Source organism: Vulpes vulpes, unplaced genomic scaffold, assembly GCF_048418805.1.
Source record: "Vulpes vulpes isolate BD-2025 unplaced genomic scaffold, VulVul3 u000000749, whole genome shotgun sequence".
In the NCBI taxonomy this organism is placed as follows: domain Eukaryota; kingdom Metazoa; phylum Chordata; class Mammalia; order Carnivora; family Canidae; genus Vulpes; species Vulpes vulpes.
Genome location: NW_027325752.1, coordinates 125,213 through 139,201, shown reverse-complemented (window position 1 = coordinate 139,201; position 13,989 = coordinate 125,213). Strand labels below are relative to the sequence as shown.

The window sequence follows — 13,989 nt, the reverse complement described above, 5'->3', positions numbered from 1 at the left end:
CCATTCCTGCCCATCAGCCGAACCGCCGCGGGACCGTGTGCCTGTGTTGCGTGCGCGGCGCCCACGCCCAGGCGCGGAGCGAGTCTCTCTTGTGTCTCTTGCTGTGTTGCGCGCGGCCCTTTTCGGCATGGGTGCCGGCCGCCCCCGCGTCGCTGTGGCCTTGGCTGTTGCGGGGCCGCGGAGCGCGCAGCCCGGTGCCAACGGGGCCTGAGGCCCCGGGCGGTCGGGCCATCTGGTGTCCCGGGCCCGCGGAGCGTGGACGTCGTGGCTGAGGGCCGAAGGGACGGTGGTCCGCGGGGGAGGCAGGGCATGTCCTTCGGAGAGAAGGTGCAGGCGGGCCCGGGCCGAAGGTGGGGGGGGTTGCGGGTGGCTGGGTGGCTTGGAGGCTGGGGGCGGTGCCAGGGAATTGCTAGGGGCTGGGGGCGGGCCTGGGGGCGGAGATTGGGGCGGGGCGAGGAGGGCCCGCAGGCGGGCCCGGCCCCGGCCCCGGCCCCGGCCCCGGCCCCCAAAGCCCCGCCCCGGCCCCCCGGAGGGGCTCGCAGGCCTGCGGAGACGGGATCCAGCCCCCGCCCGGCTCCCCCCAGCGACCGCCCCCTCCCCGCCCCGGCCCCGAGGTTCCTGCTGTCGCCCCGTCCCCTCCGTCGGCCGCCTTCGGGCCCCCGAGGCGCCCTGGGACGCGCGGCCGGCTAGGACGTGGGTGGGTGTGCTTGAAGGGCGGGCTGCGAGGGTGAAGGGCTTGAGAGGAAGAGGAGGTGGTGCATGTGTGTGGCCTCCTGCCCGTGCAGCGGGCGCCCTCGGTGCTCCGCGGCGCCCTGCGGTGCTTCCGGCGGGGCGGGGGCCATGCCACGGGTCGCCCGGAGGGGGGCGCCGCCGCCGCCGCCGCCGCCGTCGCCGCCGCCGCCGCCGCCGCCTCCGCGTTGGTCGAGGGGCGCGTTGGCGGCCAAGGGACAGACAGGAAGGCAGGCAAAAGGCCGAGGAAAAAAAGCCTACAGCACCCGGTATTCCCAGGCGGTCTCCCATCCAAGTACTAACCAGGCCCGACCCTGCTTAGCTTCCGAGATCAGACGAGATCGGGCGCGTTCAGGGTGGTATGGCCGTAGACGTCCGCGGCTGCCGCTGGGCGCCCCAAGAGCCTGCTCTGCGCCTCTCCGGGCCAGGCGCCCGCCGCTCCTCAGCCCTCCGCCCGCCCGATCGCGCCAGCCCGCCTGCATGCTCGCCTGCCGGCCCGACTGATTGACTGACCGCCTCCCGCGCCACGCCCGGGGTGGCGGAGGGCGCCTGCCCCGGGCCGGGCGGGGGGGGTGGGGGCCAAGACGCCTCCCGCACCCCGGAGCGGAGGCTGTCGCCGGAGCCCGGGCGCGCTCCCGTCCCCGGCCTGGCGGGCGCGTCGCCGCCGCTCGGCTCCCCGGATGGCACGCCGCCCCACCTCGGACCGCTCACTGGCTGGGGGGGTGCCGCGGGCCGGCGCCGGCCGGCTCCGGACGACCCCTGGCCTCTCCTGTTCTTCAGCCGGCCTGGCTCAAAGCCAAGCCGGGGCCGCCCGCGCCGCCGGACCCCATCCTCGGACAGGCAGGGACACAGACACAGGTGCCCACGACAGACAGACAGACACACACACACACACACACAGACGGAGGGACACGGGCACTCGGAGCTGGGCCACAAGGCCTGTGGGGGCGAGGCAGCCACCCCGCCGGAGGGGCGCAGGCCCTGGAGCTGCCTTAGGAGCCCTGGCAGCCGCGGGCCCTGCAGCCACGGTGTCAGGGATGCCGTTCTGCCCCCATTCCTGCCCATCAGCCGAACCGCCGCGGGACCGTGTGCCTGTGTTGCGTGCGCGGCGCCCACGCCCAGGCGCGGAGCGAGTCTCTCTTGTGTCTCTTGCTGTGTTGCGCGCGGCCCTTTTCGGCATGGGTGCCGGCCGCCCCCGCGTCGCTGTGGCCTTGGCTGTTGCGGGGCCGCGGAGCGCGCAGCCCGGTGCCAACGGGGCCTGAGGCCCCGGGCGGTCGGGCCATCTGGTGTCCCGGGCCCGCGGAGCGTGGACGTCGTGGCTGAGGGCCGAAGGGACGGTGGTCCGCGGGGGAGGCAGGGCATGTCCTTCGGAGAGAAGGTGCAGGCGGGCCCGGGCCGAAGGTGGGGGGGGTTGCGGGTGGCTGGGTGGCTTGGAGGCTGGGGGCGGTGCCAGGGAATTGCTAGGGGCTGGGGGCGGGCCTGGGGGCGGAGATTGGGGCGGGGCGAGGAGGGCCCCGGCCCCGGCCCCGGCCCCCAAAGCCCCGCCCCGGCCCCGGCCCCCAAAGCCCCGCCCCGGCCCCCCGGAGGGGCTCGCAGGCCTGCGGAGACGGGATCCAGCCCCCGCCCGGCTCCCCCCAGCGACCGCCCCCTCCCCGCCCCGGCCCCGAGGTTCCTGCTGTCGCCCCGTCCCCTCCGTCGGCCGCCTTCGGGCCCCCGAGGCGCCCTGGGACGCGCGGCCGGCTAGGACGTGGGTGGGTGTGCTTGAAGGGCGGGCTGCGAGGGTGAAGGGCTTGAGAGGAAGAGGAGGTGGTGCATGTGTGTGGCCTCCTGCCCGTGCAGCGGGCGCCCTCGGTGCTCCGCGGCGCCCTGCGGTGCTTCCGGCGGGGCGGGGGCCATGCCACGGGTCGCCCGGAGGGGGGCGCCGCCGCCGCCGCCGCCGCCGTCGCCGCCGCCGCCGCCGCCGCCTCCGCGTTGGTCGAGGGGCGCGTTGGCGGCCAAGGGACAGACAGGAAGGCAGGCAAAAGGCCGAGGAAAAAAAGCCTACAGCACCCGGTATTCCCAGGCGGTCTCCCATCCAAGTACTAACCAGGCCCGACCCTGCTTAGCTTCCGAGATCAGACGAGATCGGGCGCGTTCAGGGTGGTATGGCCGTAGACGTCCGCGGCTGCCGCTGGGCGCCCCAAGAGCCTGCTCTGCGCCTCTCCGGGCCAGGCGCCCGCCGCTCCTCAGCCCTCCGCCCGCCCGATCGCGCCAGCCCGCCTGCATGCTCGCCTGCCGGCCCGACTGATTGATTGACTGACCGCCTCCCGCGCCGCGCCCGGGGTGGCGGAGGGCGCCTGCCCCGGGCCGGGCGGGGGGGGTGGGGGCCAAGACGCCTCCCGCACCCCGGAGCGGAGGCTGTCGCCGGAGCCCGGGCGCGCTCCCGTCCCCGGCCTGGCGGGCGCGTCGCCGCCGCTCGGCTCCCCGGATGGCACGCCGCCCCACCTCGGACCGCTCACTGGCTGGGGGGGTGCCGCGGGCCGGCGCCGGCCGGCTCCGGACGACCCCTGGCCTCTCCTGTTCTTCAGCCGGCCTGGCTCAAAGCCAAGCCGGGGCCGCCCGCGCCGCCGGACCCCATCCTCGGACAGGCAGGGACACAGACACAGGTGCCCACGACAGACAGACAGACACACACACACACACACACAGACGGAGGGACACGGGCACTCGGAGCTGGGCCACAAGGCCTGTGGGGGCGAGGCAGCCACCCCGCCGGAGGGGCGCAGGCCCTGGAGCTGCCTTAGGAGCCCTGGCAGCCGCGGGCCCTGCAGCCACGGTGTCAGGGATGCCGTTCTGCCCCCATTCCTGCCCATCAGCCGAACCGCCGCGGGACCGTGTGCCTGTGTTGCGTGCGCGGCGCCCACGCCCAGGCGCGGAGCGAGTCTCTCTTGTGTCTCTTGCTGTGTTGCGCGCGGCCCTTTTCGGCATGGGTGCCGGCCGCCCCCGCGTCGCTGTGGCCTTGGCTGTTGCGGGGCCGCGGAGCGCGCAGCCCGGTGCCAACGGGGCCTGAGGCCCCGGGCGGTCGGGCCATCTGGTGTCCCGGGCCCGCGGAGCGTGGACGTCGTGGCTGAGGGCCGAAGGGACGGTGGTCCGCGGGGGAGGCAGGGCATGTCCTTCGGAGAGAAGGTGCAGGCGGGCCCGGGCCGAAGGTGGGGGGGGTTGCGGGTGGCTGGGTGGCTTGGAGGCTGGGGGCGGTGCCAGGGAATTGCTAGGGGCTGGGGGCGGGCCTGGGGGCGGAGATTGGGGCGGGGCGAGGAGGGCCCCGGCCCCGGCCCCGGCCCCCAAAGCCCCGCCCCGGCCCCGGCCCCCAAAGCCCCGCCCCGGCCCCCCGGAGGGGCTCGCAGGCCTGCGGAGACGGGATCCAGCCCCCGCCCGGCTCCCCCCAGCGACCGCCCCCTCCCCGCCCCGGCCCCGAGGTTCCTGCTGTCGCCCCGTCCCCTCCGTCGGCCGCCTTCGGGCCCCCGCGGCGCCCTGGGACGCGCGGCCGGCTAGGACGTGGGTGGGTGTGCTTGAAGGGCGGGCTGCGAGGGTGAAGGGCTTGAGAGGAAGAGGAGGTGGTGCATGTGTGTGGCCTCCTGCCCGTGCAGCCGGCGCCCTCGGTGCTCCGCGGCGCCCTGCGGTGCTTCCGGCGGGGCGGGGGCCATGCCACGGGTCGCCCGGAGGGGGGCGCCGCCGCCGCCGCCGCCGCCGCCGCCGCCGCCGCCGCCGCCGCCGCCGCCGCCGCGTTGGTCGAGGGGGCGTTGGCGGCCAAGGGACAGACAGGAAGGCAGGCAAAAGGCCGAGGAAAAAAAGCCTACAGCACCCGGTATTCCCAGGCGGTCTCCCATCCAAGTACTAACCAGGCCCGACCCTGCTTAGCTTCCGAGATCAGACGAGATCGGGCGCGTTCAGGGTGGTATGGCCGTAGACGTCCGCGGCTGCCGCTGGGCGCCCCAAGAGCCTGCTCTGCGCCTCTCCGGGCCAGGCGCCCGCCGCTCCTCAGCCCTCCGCCCGCCCGATCGCGCCAGCCCGCCTGCATGCTCGCCTGCCGGCCCGACTGATTGATTGACTGACCGCCTCCCGCGCCGCGCCCGGGGTGGCGGAGGGCGCCTGCCCCGGGCCGGGCGGGGGGGGTGGGGGCCAAGACGCCTCCCGCACCCCGGAGCGGAGGCTGTCGCCGGAGCCCGGGCGCGCTCCCGTCCCCGGCCTGGCGGGCGCGTCGCCGCCGCTCGGCTCCCCGGATGGCACGCCGCCCCACCTCGGACCGCTCACTGGCTGGGGGGGTGCCGCGGGCCGGCGCCGGCCGGCTCCGGACGACCCCTGGCCTCTCCTGTTCTTCAGCCGGCCTGGCTCAAAGCCAAGCCGGGGCCGCCCGCGCCGCCGGACCCCATCCTCGGACAGGCAGGGACACAGACACAGGTGCCCACGACAGACAGACAGACACACACACACACACACACACACACAGACGGAGGGACACGGGCACTCGGAGCTGGGCCACAAGGCCTGTGGGGGCGAGGCAGCCACCCCGCCGGAGGGGCGCAGGCCCTGGAGCTGCCTTAGGAGCCCTGGCAGCCGCGGGCCCTGCAGCCACGGTGTCAGGGATGCCGTTCTGCCCCCATTCCTGCCCATCAGCCGAACCGCCGCGGGACCGTGTGCCTGTGTTGCGTGCGCGGCGCCCACGCCCAGGCGCGGAGCGAGTCTCTCTTGTGTCTCTTGCTGTGTTGCGCGCGGCCCTTTTCGGCATGGGTGCCGGCCGCCCCCGCGTCGCTGTGGCCTTGGCTGTTGCGGGGCCGCGGAGCGCGCAGCCCGGTGCCAACGGGGCCTGAGGCCCCGGGCGGTCGGGCCATCTGGTGTCCCGGGCCCGCGGAGCGTGGACGTCGTGGCTGAGGGCCGAAGGGACGGTGGTCCGCGGGGGAGGCAGGGCATGTCCTTCGGAGAGAAGGTGCAGGCGGGCCCGGGCCGAAGGTGGGGGGGGTTGCGGGTGGCTGGGTGGCTTGGAGGCTGGGGGCGGTGCCAGGGAATTGCTAGGGGCTGGGGGCGGGCCTGGGGGCGGAGATTGGGGCGGGGCGAGGAGGGCCCCGGCCCCGGCCCCGGCCCCCAAAGCCCCGCCCCGGCCCCGGCCCCCAAAGCCCCGCCCCGGCCCCCCGGAGGGGCTCGCAGGCCTGCGGAGACGGGATCCAGCCCCCGCCCGGCTCCCCCCAGCGACCGCCCCCTCCCCGCCCCGGCCCCGAGGTTCCTGCTGTCGCCCCGTCCCCTCCGTCGGCCGCCTTCGGGCCCCCGCGGCGCCCTGGGACGCGCGGCCGGCTAGGACGTGGGTGGGTGTGCTTGAAGGGCGGGCTGCGAGGGTGAAGGGCTTGAGAGGAAGAGGAGGTGGTGCATGTGTGTGGCCTCCTGCCCGTGCAGCCGGCGCCCTCGGTGCTCCGCGGCGCCCTGCGGTGCTTCCGGCGGGGCGGGGGCCATGCCACGGGTCGCCCGGAGGGGGGCGCCGCCGCCGCCGCCGCCGCCGCCGCCGCCGCCGCCGCCGCCGCCGCCGCGTTGGTCGAGGGGGCGTTGGCGGCCAAGGGACAGACAGGAAGGCAGGCAAAAGGCCGAGGAAAAAAAGCCTACAGCACCCGGTATTCCCAGGCGGTCTCCCATCCAAGTACTAACCAGGCCCGACCCTGCTTAGCTTCCGAGATCAGACGAGATCGGGCGCGTTCAGGGTGGTATGGCCGTAGACGTCCGCGGCTGCCGCTGGGCGCCCCAAGAGCCTGCTCTGCGCCTCTCCGGGCCAGGCGCCCGCCGCTCCTCAGCCCTCCGCCCGCCCGATCGCGCCAGCCCGCCTGCATGCTCGCCTGCCGGCCCGACTGATTGATTGACTGACCGCCTCCCGCGCCGCGCCCGGGGTGGCGGAGGGCGCCTGCCCCGGGCCGGGCGGGGGGGGTGGGGGCCAAGACGCCTCCCGCACCCCGGAGCGGAGGCTGTCGCCGGAGCCCGGGCGCGCTCCCGTCCCCGGCCTGGCGGGCGCGTCGCCGCCGCTCGGCTCCCCGGATGGCACGCCGCCCCACCTCGGACCGCTCACTGGCTGGGGGGGTGCCGCGGGCCGGCGCCGGCCGGCTCCGGACGACCCCTGGCCTCTCCTGTTCTTCAGCCGGCCTGGCTCAAAGCCAAGCCGGGGCCGCCCGCGCCGCCGGACCCCATCCTCGGACAGGCAGGGACACAGACACAGGTGCCCACGACAGACAGACAGACACACACACACACACACACAGACGGAGGGACACGGGCACTCGGAGCTGGGCCACAAGGCCTGTGGGGGCGAGGCAGCCACCCCGCCGGAGGGGCGCAGGCCCTGGAGCTGCCTTAGGAGCCCTGGCAGCCGCGGGCCCTGCAGCCACGGTGTCAGGGATGCCGTTCTGCCCCCATTCCTGCCCATCAGCCGAACCGCCGCGGGACCGTGTGCCTGTGTTGCGTGCGCGGCGCCCACGCCCAGGCGCGGAGCGAGTCTCTCTTGTGTCTCTTGCTGTGTTGCGCGCGGCCCTTTTCGGCATGGGTGCCGGCCGCCCCCGCGTCGCTGTGGCCTTGGCTGTTGCGGGGCCGCGGAGCGCGCAGCCCGGTGCCAACGGGGCCTGAGGCCCCGGGCGGTCGGGCCATCTGGTGTCCCGGGCCCGCGGAGCGTGGACGTCGTGGCTGAGGGCCGAAGGGACGGTGGTCCGCGGGGGAGGCAGGGCATGTCCTTCGGAGAGAAGGTGCAGGCGGGCCCGGGCCGAAGGTGGGGGGGGTTGCGGGTGGCTGGGTGGCTTGGAGGCTGGGGGCGGTGCCAGGGAATTGCTAGGGGCTGGGGGCGGGCCTGGGGGCGGAGATTGGGGCGGGGCGAGGAGGGCCCGCAGGCGGGCCCGGCCCCGGCCCCGGCCCCGGCCCCGGCCCCCAAAGCCCCGCCCCGGCCCCGGCCCCCAAAGCCCCGCCCCGGCCCCCCGGAGGGGCTCGCAGGCCTGCGGAGACGGGATCCAGCCCCCGCCCGGCTCCCCCCAGCGACCGCCCCCTCCCCGCCCCGGCCCCGAGGTTCCTGCTGTCGCCCCGTCCCCTCCGTCGGCCGCCTTCGGGCCCCCGCGGCGCCCTGGGACGCGCGGCCGGCTAGGACGTGGGTGGGTGTGCTTGAAGGGCGGGCTGCGAGGGTGAAGGGCTTGAGAGGAAGAGGAGGTGGTGCATGTGTGTGGCCTCCTGCCCGTGCAGCCGGCGCCCTCGGTGCTCCGCGGCGCCCTGCGGTGCTTCCGGCGGGGCGGGGGCCATGCCACGGGTCGCCCGGAGGGGGGCGCCGCCGCCGCCGCCGCCGCCGCCGCCGCGTTGGTCGAGGGGGCGTTGGCGGCCAAGGGACAGACAGGAAGGCAGGCAAAAGGCCGAGGAAAAAAAGCCTACAGCACCCGGTATTCCCAGGCGGTCTCCCATCCAAGTACTAACCAGGCCCGACCCTGCTTAGCTTCCGAGATCAGACGAGATCGGGCGCGTTCAGGGTGGTATGGCCGTAGACGTCCGCGGCTGCCGCTGGGCGCCCCAAGAGCCTGCTCTGCGCCTCTCCGGGCCAGGCGCCCGCCGCTCCTCAGCCCTCCGCCCGCCCGATCGCGCCAGCCCGCCTGCATGCTCGCCTGCCGGCCCGACTGATTGATTGACTGACCGCCTCCCGCGCCGCGCCCGGGGTGGCGGAGGGCGCCTGCCCCGGGCCGGGCGGGGGGGGTGGGGGCCAAGACGCCTCCCGCACCCCGGAGCGGAGGCTGTCGCCGGAGCCCGGGCGCGCTCCCGTCCCCGGCCTGGCGGGCGCGTCGCCGCCGCTCGGCTCCCCGGATGGCACGCCGCCCCACCTCGGACCGCTCACTGGCTGGGGGGGTGCCGCGGGCCGGCGCCGGCCGGCTCCGGACGACCCCTGGCCTCTCCTGTTCTTCAGCCGGCCTGGCTCAAAGCCAAGCCGGGGCCGCCCGCGCCGCCGGACCCCATCCTCGGACAGGCAGGGACACAGACACAGGTGCCCACGACAGACAGACAGACACACACACACACACACACACAGACGGAGGGACACGGGCACTCGGAGCTGGGCCACAAGGCCTGTGGGGGCGAGGCAGCCACCCCGCCGGAGGGGCGCAGGCCCTGGAGCTGCCTTAGGAGCCCTGGCAGCCGCGGGCCCTGCAGCCACGGTGTCAGGGATGCCGTTCTGCCCCCATTCCTGCCCATCAGCCGAACCGCCGCGGGACCGTGTGCCTGTGTTGCGTGCGCGGCGCCCACGCCCAGGCGCGGAGCGAGTCTCTCTTGTGTCTCTTGCTGTGTTGCGCGCGGCCCTTTTCGGCATGGGTGCCGGCCGCCCCCGCGTCGCTGTGGCCTTGGCTGTTGCGGGGCCGCGGAGCGCGCAGCCCGGTGCCAACGGGGCCTGAGGCCCCGGGCGGTCGGGCCATCTGGTGTCCCGGGCCCGCGGAGCGTGGACGTCGTGGCTGAGGGCCGAAGGGACGGTGGTCCGCGGGGGAGGCAGGGCATGTCCTTCGGAGAGAAGGTGCAGGCGGGCCCGGGCCGAAGGTGGGGGGGGTTGCGGGTGGCTGGGTGGCTTGGAGGCTGGGGGCGGTGCCAGGGAATTGCTAGGGGCTGGGGGCGGGCCTGGGGGCGGAGATTGGGGCGGGGCGAGGAGGGCCCCGGCCCCGGCCCCCAAAGCCCCGCCCCGGCCCCGGCCCCCAAAGCCCCGCCCCGGCCCCCCGGAGGGGCTCGCAGGCCTGCGGAGACGGGATCCAGCCCCCGCCCGGCTCCCCCCAGCGACCGCCCCCTCCCCGCCCCGGCCCCGAGGTTCCTGCTGTCGCCCCGTCCCCTCCGTCGGCCGCCTTCGGGCCCCCGCGGCGCCCTGGGACGCGCGGCCGGCTAGGACGTGGGTGGGTGTGCTTGAAGGGCGGGCTGCGAGGGTGAAGGGCTTGAGAGGAAGAGGAGGTGGTGCATGTGTGTGGCCTCCTGCCCGTGCAGCCGGCGCCCTCGGTGCTCCGCGGCGCCCTGCGGTGCTTCCGGCGGGGCGGGGGCCATGCCACGGGTCGCCCGGAGGGGGGCGCCGCCGCCGCCGCCGCCGCCGCCGCCGCGTTGGTCGAGGGGGCGTTGGCGGCCAAGGGACAGACAGGAAGGCAGGCAAAAGGCCGAGGAAAAAAAGCCTACAGCACCCGGTATTCCCAGGCGGTCTCCCATCCAAGTACTAACCAGGCCCGACCCTGCTTAGCTTCCGAGATCAGACGAGATCGGGCGCGTTCAGGGTGGTATGGCCGTAGACGTCCGCGGCTGCCGCTGGGCGCCCCAAGAGCCTGCTCTGCGCCTCTCCGGGCCAGGCGCCCGCCGCTCCTCAGCCCTCCGCCCGCCCGATCGCGCCAGCCCGCCTGCATGCTCGCCTGCCGGCCCGACTGATTGATTGACTGACCGCCTCCCGCGCCGCGCCCGGGGTGGCGGAGGGCGCCTGCCCCGGGCCGGGCGGGGGGGGTGGGGGCCAAGACGCCTCCCGCACCCCGGAGCGGAGGCTGTCGCCGGAGCCCGGGCGCGCTCCCGTCCCCGGCCTGGCGGGCGCGTCGCCGCCGCTCGGCTCCCCGGATGGCACGCCGCCCCACCTCGGACCGCTCACTGGCTGGGGGGGTGCCGCGGGCCGGCGCCGGCCGGCTCCGGACGACCCCTGGCCTCTCCTGTTCTTCAGCCGGCCTGGCTCAAAGCCAAGCCGGGGCCGCCCGCGCCGCCGGACCCCATCCTCGGACAGGCAGGGACACAGACACAGGTGCCCACGACAGACAGACAGACACACACACACACACACACACACACAGACGGAGGGACACGGGCACTCGGAGCTGGGCCACAAGGCCTGTGGGGGCGAGGCAGCCACCCCGCCGGAGGGGCGCAGGCCCTGGAGCTGCCTTAGGAGCCCTGGCAGCCGCGGGCCCTGCAGCCACGGTGTCAGGGATGCCGTTCTGCCCCCATTCCTGCCCATCAGCCGAACCGCCGCGGGACCGTGTGCCTGTGTTGCGTGCGCGGCGCCCACGCCCAGGCGCGGAGCGAGTCTCTCTTGTGTCTCTTGCTGTGTTGCGCACGGCCCTTTTCGGCATGGGTGCCGGCCGCCCCCGCGTCGCTGTGGCCTTGGCTGTTGCGGGGCCGCGGAGCGCGCAGCCCGGTGCCAACGGGGCCTGAGGCCCCGGGCGGTCGGGCCATCTGGTGTCCCGGGCCCGCGGAGCGTGGACGTCGTGGCTGAGGGCCGAAGGGACGGTGGTCCGCGGGGGAGGCAGGGCATGTCCTTCGGAGAGAAGGTGCAGGCGGGCCCGGGCCGAAGGTGGGGGGGGTTGCGGGTGGCTGGGTGGCTTGGAGGCTGGGGGCGGTGCCAGGGAATTGCTAGGGGCTGGGGGCGGGCCTGGGGGCGGAGATTGGGGCGGGGCGAGGAGGGCCCCGGCCCCGGCCCCGGCCCCCAAAGCCCCGCCCCGGCCCCGGCCCCCAAAGCCCCGCCCCGGCCCCCCGGAGGGGCTCGCAGGCCTGCGGAGACGGGATCCAGCCCCCGCCCGGCTCCCCCCAGCGACCGCCCCCTCCCCGCCCCGGCCCCGAGGTTCCTGCTGTCGCCCCGTCCCCTCCGTCGGCCGCCTTCGGGCCCCCGCGGCGCCCTGGGACGCGCGGCCGGCTAGGACGTGGGTGGGTGTGCTTGAAGGGCGGGCTGCGAGGGTGAAGGGCTTGAGAGGAAGAGGAGGTGGTGCATGTGTGTGGCCTCCTGCCCGTGCAGCCGGCGCCCTCGGTGCTCCGCGGCGCCCTGCGGTGCTTCCGGCGGGGCGGGGGCCATGCCACGGGTCGCCCGGAGGGGGCGCGCCGCCGCCGCCGCCGCCGCCGCCGCCGCCGCCGCCGCCGCCGCGTTGGTCGAGGGGGCGTTGGCGGCCAAGGGACAGACAGGAAGGCAGGCAAAAGGCCGAGGAAAAAAAGCCTACAGCACCCGGTATTCCCAGGCGGTCTCCCATCCAAGTACTAACCAGGCCCGACCCTGCTTAGCTTCCGAGATCAGACGAGATCGGGCGCGTTCAGGGTGGTATGGCCGTAGACGTCCGCGGCTGCCGCTGGGCGCCCCAAGAGCCTGCTCTGCGCCTCTCCGGGCCAGGCGCCCGCCGCTCCTCAGCCCTCCGCCCGCCCGATCGCGCCAGCCCGCCTGCATGCTCGCCTGCCGGCCCGACTGATTGATTGACTGACCGCCTCCCGCGCCGCGCCCGGGGTGGCGGAGGGCGCCTGCCCCGGGCCGGGCGGGGGGGGTGGGGGCCAAGACGCCTCCCGCACCCCGGAGCGGAGGCTGTCGCCGGAGCCCGGGCGCGCTCCCGTCCCCGGCCTGGCGGGCGCGTCGCCGCCGCTCGGCTCCCCGGATGGCACGCCGCCCCACCTCGGACCGCTCACTGGCTGGGGGGGTGCCGCGGGCCGGCGCCGGCCGGCTCCGGACGACCCCTGGCCTCTCCTGTTCTTCAGCCGGCCTGGCTCAAAGCCAAGCCGGGGCCGCCCGCGCCGCCGGACCCCATCCTCGGACAGGCAGGGACACAGACACAGGTGCCCACGACAGACAGACAGACACACACACACACACACACACAGACGGAGGGACACGGGCACTCGGAGCTGGGCCACAAGGCCTGTGGGGGCGAGGCAGCCACCCCGCCGGAGGGGCGCAGGCCCTGGAGCTGCCTTAGGAGCCCTGGCAGCCGCGGGCCCTGCAGCCACGGTGTCAGGGATGCCGTTCTGCCCCCATTCCTGCCCATCAGCCGAACCGCCGCGGGACCGTGTGCCTGTGTTGCGTGCGCGGCGCCCACGCCCAGGCGCGGAGCGAGTCTCTCTTGTGTCTCTTGCTGTGTTGCGCGCGGCCCTTTTCGGCATGGGTGCCGGCCGCCCCCGCGTCGCTGTGGCCTTGGCTGTTGCGGGGCCGCGGAGCGCGCAGCCCGGTGCCAACGGGGCCTGAGGCCCCGGGCGGTCGGGCCATCTGGTGTCCCGGGCCCGCGGAGCGTGGACGTCGTGGCTGAGGGCCGAAGGGACGGTGGTCCGCGGGGGAGGCAGGGCATGTCCTTCGGAGAGAAGGTGCAGGCGGGCCCGGGCCGAAGGTGGGGGGGGTTGCGGGTGGCTGGGTGGCTTGGAGGCTGGGGGCGGTGCCAGGGAATTGCTAGGGGCTGGGGGCGGGCCTGGGGGCGGAGATTGGGGCGGGGCGAGGAGGGCCCCGGCCCCGGCCCCGGCCCCCAAAGCCCCGCCCCGGCCCCGGCCCCCAAAGCCCCGCCCCGGCCCCCCGGAGGGGCTCGCAGGCCTGCGGAGACGGGATCCAGCCCCCGCCCGGCTCCCCCCAGCGACCGCCCCCTCCCCGCCCCGGCCCCGAGGTTCCTGCTGTCGCCCCGTCCCCTCCGTCGGCCGCCTTCGGGCCCCCGCGGCGCCCTGGGACGCGCGGCCGGCTAGGACGTGGGTGGGTGTGCTTGAAGGGCGGGCTGCGAGGGTGAAGGGCTTGAGAGGAAGAGGAGGTGGTGCATGTGTGTGGCCTCCTGCCCGTGCAGCCGGCGCCCTCGGTGCTCCGCGGCGCCCTGCGGTGCTTCCGGCGGGGCGGGGGCCATGCCACGGGTCGCCCGGAGGGGGCGCCGCCGCCGCCGCCGCCGCCGCCGCCGCCGCCGCCGCCGCCGCCGCGTTGGTCGAGGGGGCGTTGGCGGCCAAGGGACAGACAGGAAGGCAGGCAAAAGGCCGAGGAAAAAAAGCCTACAGCACCCGGTATTCCCAGGCGGTCTCCCATCCAAGTACTAACCAGGCCCGACCCTGCTTAGCTTCCGAGATCAGACGAGATCGGGCGCGTTCAGGGTGGTATGGCCGTAGACGTCCGCGGCTGCCGCTGGGCGCCCCAAGAGCCTGCTCTGCGCCTCTCCGGGCCAGGCGCCCGCCGCTCCTCAGCCCTCCGCCCGCCCGATCGCGCCAGCCCGCCTGCATGCTCGCCTGCCGGCCCGACTGATTGATTGACTGACCGCCTCCCGCGCCGCGCCCGGGGTGGCGGAGGGCGCCTGCCCCGGGCCGGGCGGGGGGGGTGGGGGCCAAGACGCCTCCCGCACCCCGGAGCGGAGGCTGTCGCCGGAGCCCGGGCGCGCTCCCGTCCCCGGCCTGGCGGGCGCGTCGCCGCCGCTCGGCTCCCCGGATGGCACGCCGCCCCACCTCGGACCGCTCACTGGCTGGGGGGGTGCCGCGGGCCGGCGCCGGCCGGCTCCGGACGACCCCTGGCCTCTC

At 76.3% G+C, this 13,989-nt stretch overlaps 8 non-coding genes across 8 annotated transcripts; all 8 read right to left on the bottom strand.

The window, feature by feature from the left end:
- Positions 1–983: 983 nt before the first annotated feature.
- On the bottom strand, positions 984–1,102 carry LOC140596829 (5S ribosomal RNA). Its single transcript, XR_011998700.1, has one exon. It is a non-coding gene; the product is annotated as a 5S ribosomal RNA (ribosomal RNA).
- A 1,664-nt stretch (positions 1,103–2,766) lies between these two features.
- LOC140596827 (5S ribosomal RNA) lies at positions 2,767–2,885 on the bottom strand. The gene has a single exon (XR_011998698.1). It is a non-coding gene; the product is annotated as a 5S ribosomal RNA (ribosomal RNA).
- Positions 2,886–4,558: 1,673 nt separating this feature from the next.
- LOC140596826 (5S ribosomal RNA) lies at positions 4,559–4,677 on the bottom strand. The gene has a single exon (XR_011998697.1). It is a non-coding gene; the product is annotated as a 5S ribosomal RNA (ribosomal RNA).
- A 1,673-nt stretch (positions 4,678–6,350) lies between these two features.
- On the bottom strand, positions 6,351–6,469 carry LOC140596825 (5S ribosomal RNA). The gene has a single exon (XR_011998696.1). It is a non-coding gene; the product is annotated as a 5S ribosomal RNA (ribosomal RNA).
- Positions 6,470–8,138: 1,669 nt separating this feature from the next.
- LOC140596824 (5S ribosomal RNA) lies at positions 8,139–8,257 on the bottom strand. The gene has a single exon (XR_011998695.1). It is a non-coding gene; the product is annotated as a 5S ribosomal RNA (ribosomal RNA).
- A 1,642-nt stretch (positions 8,258–9,899) lies between these two features.
- LOC140596823 (5S ribosomal RNA) lies at positions 9,900–10,018 on the bottom strand. The gene has a single exon (XR_011998694.1). It is a non-coding gene; the product is annotated as a 5S ribosomal RNA (ribosomal RNA).
- Positions 10,019–11,686: 1,668 nt separating this feature from the next.
- On the bottom strand, positions 11,687–11,805 carry LOC140596822 (5S ribosomal RNA). Its single transcript, XR_011998693.1, has one exon. It is a non-coding gene; the product is annotated as a 5S ribosomal RNA (ribosomal RNA).
- Positions 11,806–13,470: 1,665 nt separating this feature from the next.
- LOC140596821 (5S ribosomal RNA) lies at positions 13,471–13,589 on the bottom strand. Its single transcript, XR_011998692.1, has one exon. It is a non-coding gene; the product is annotated as a 5S ribosomal RNA (ribosomal RNA).
- Positions 13,590–13,989: the final 400 nt, after the last annotated feature.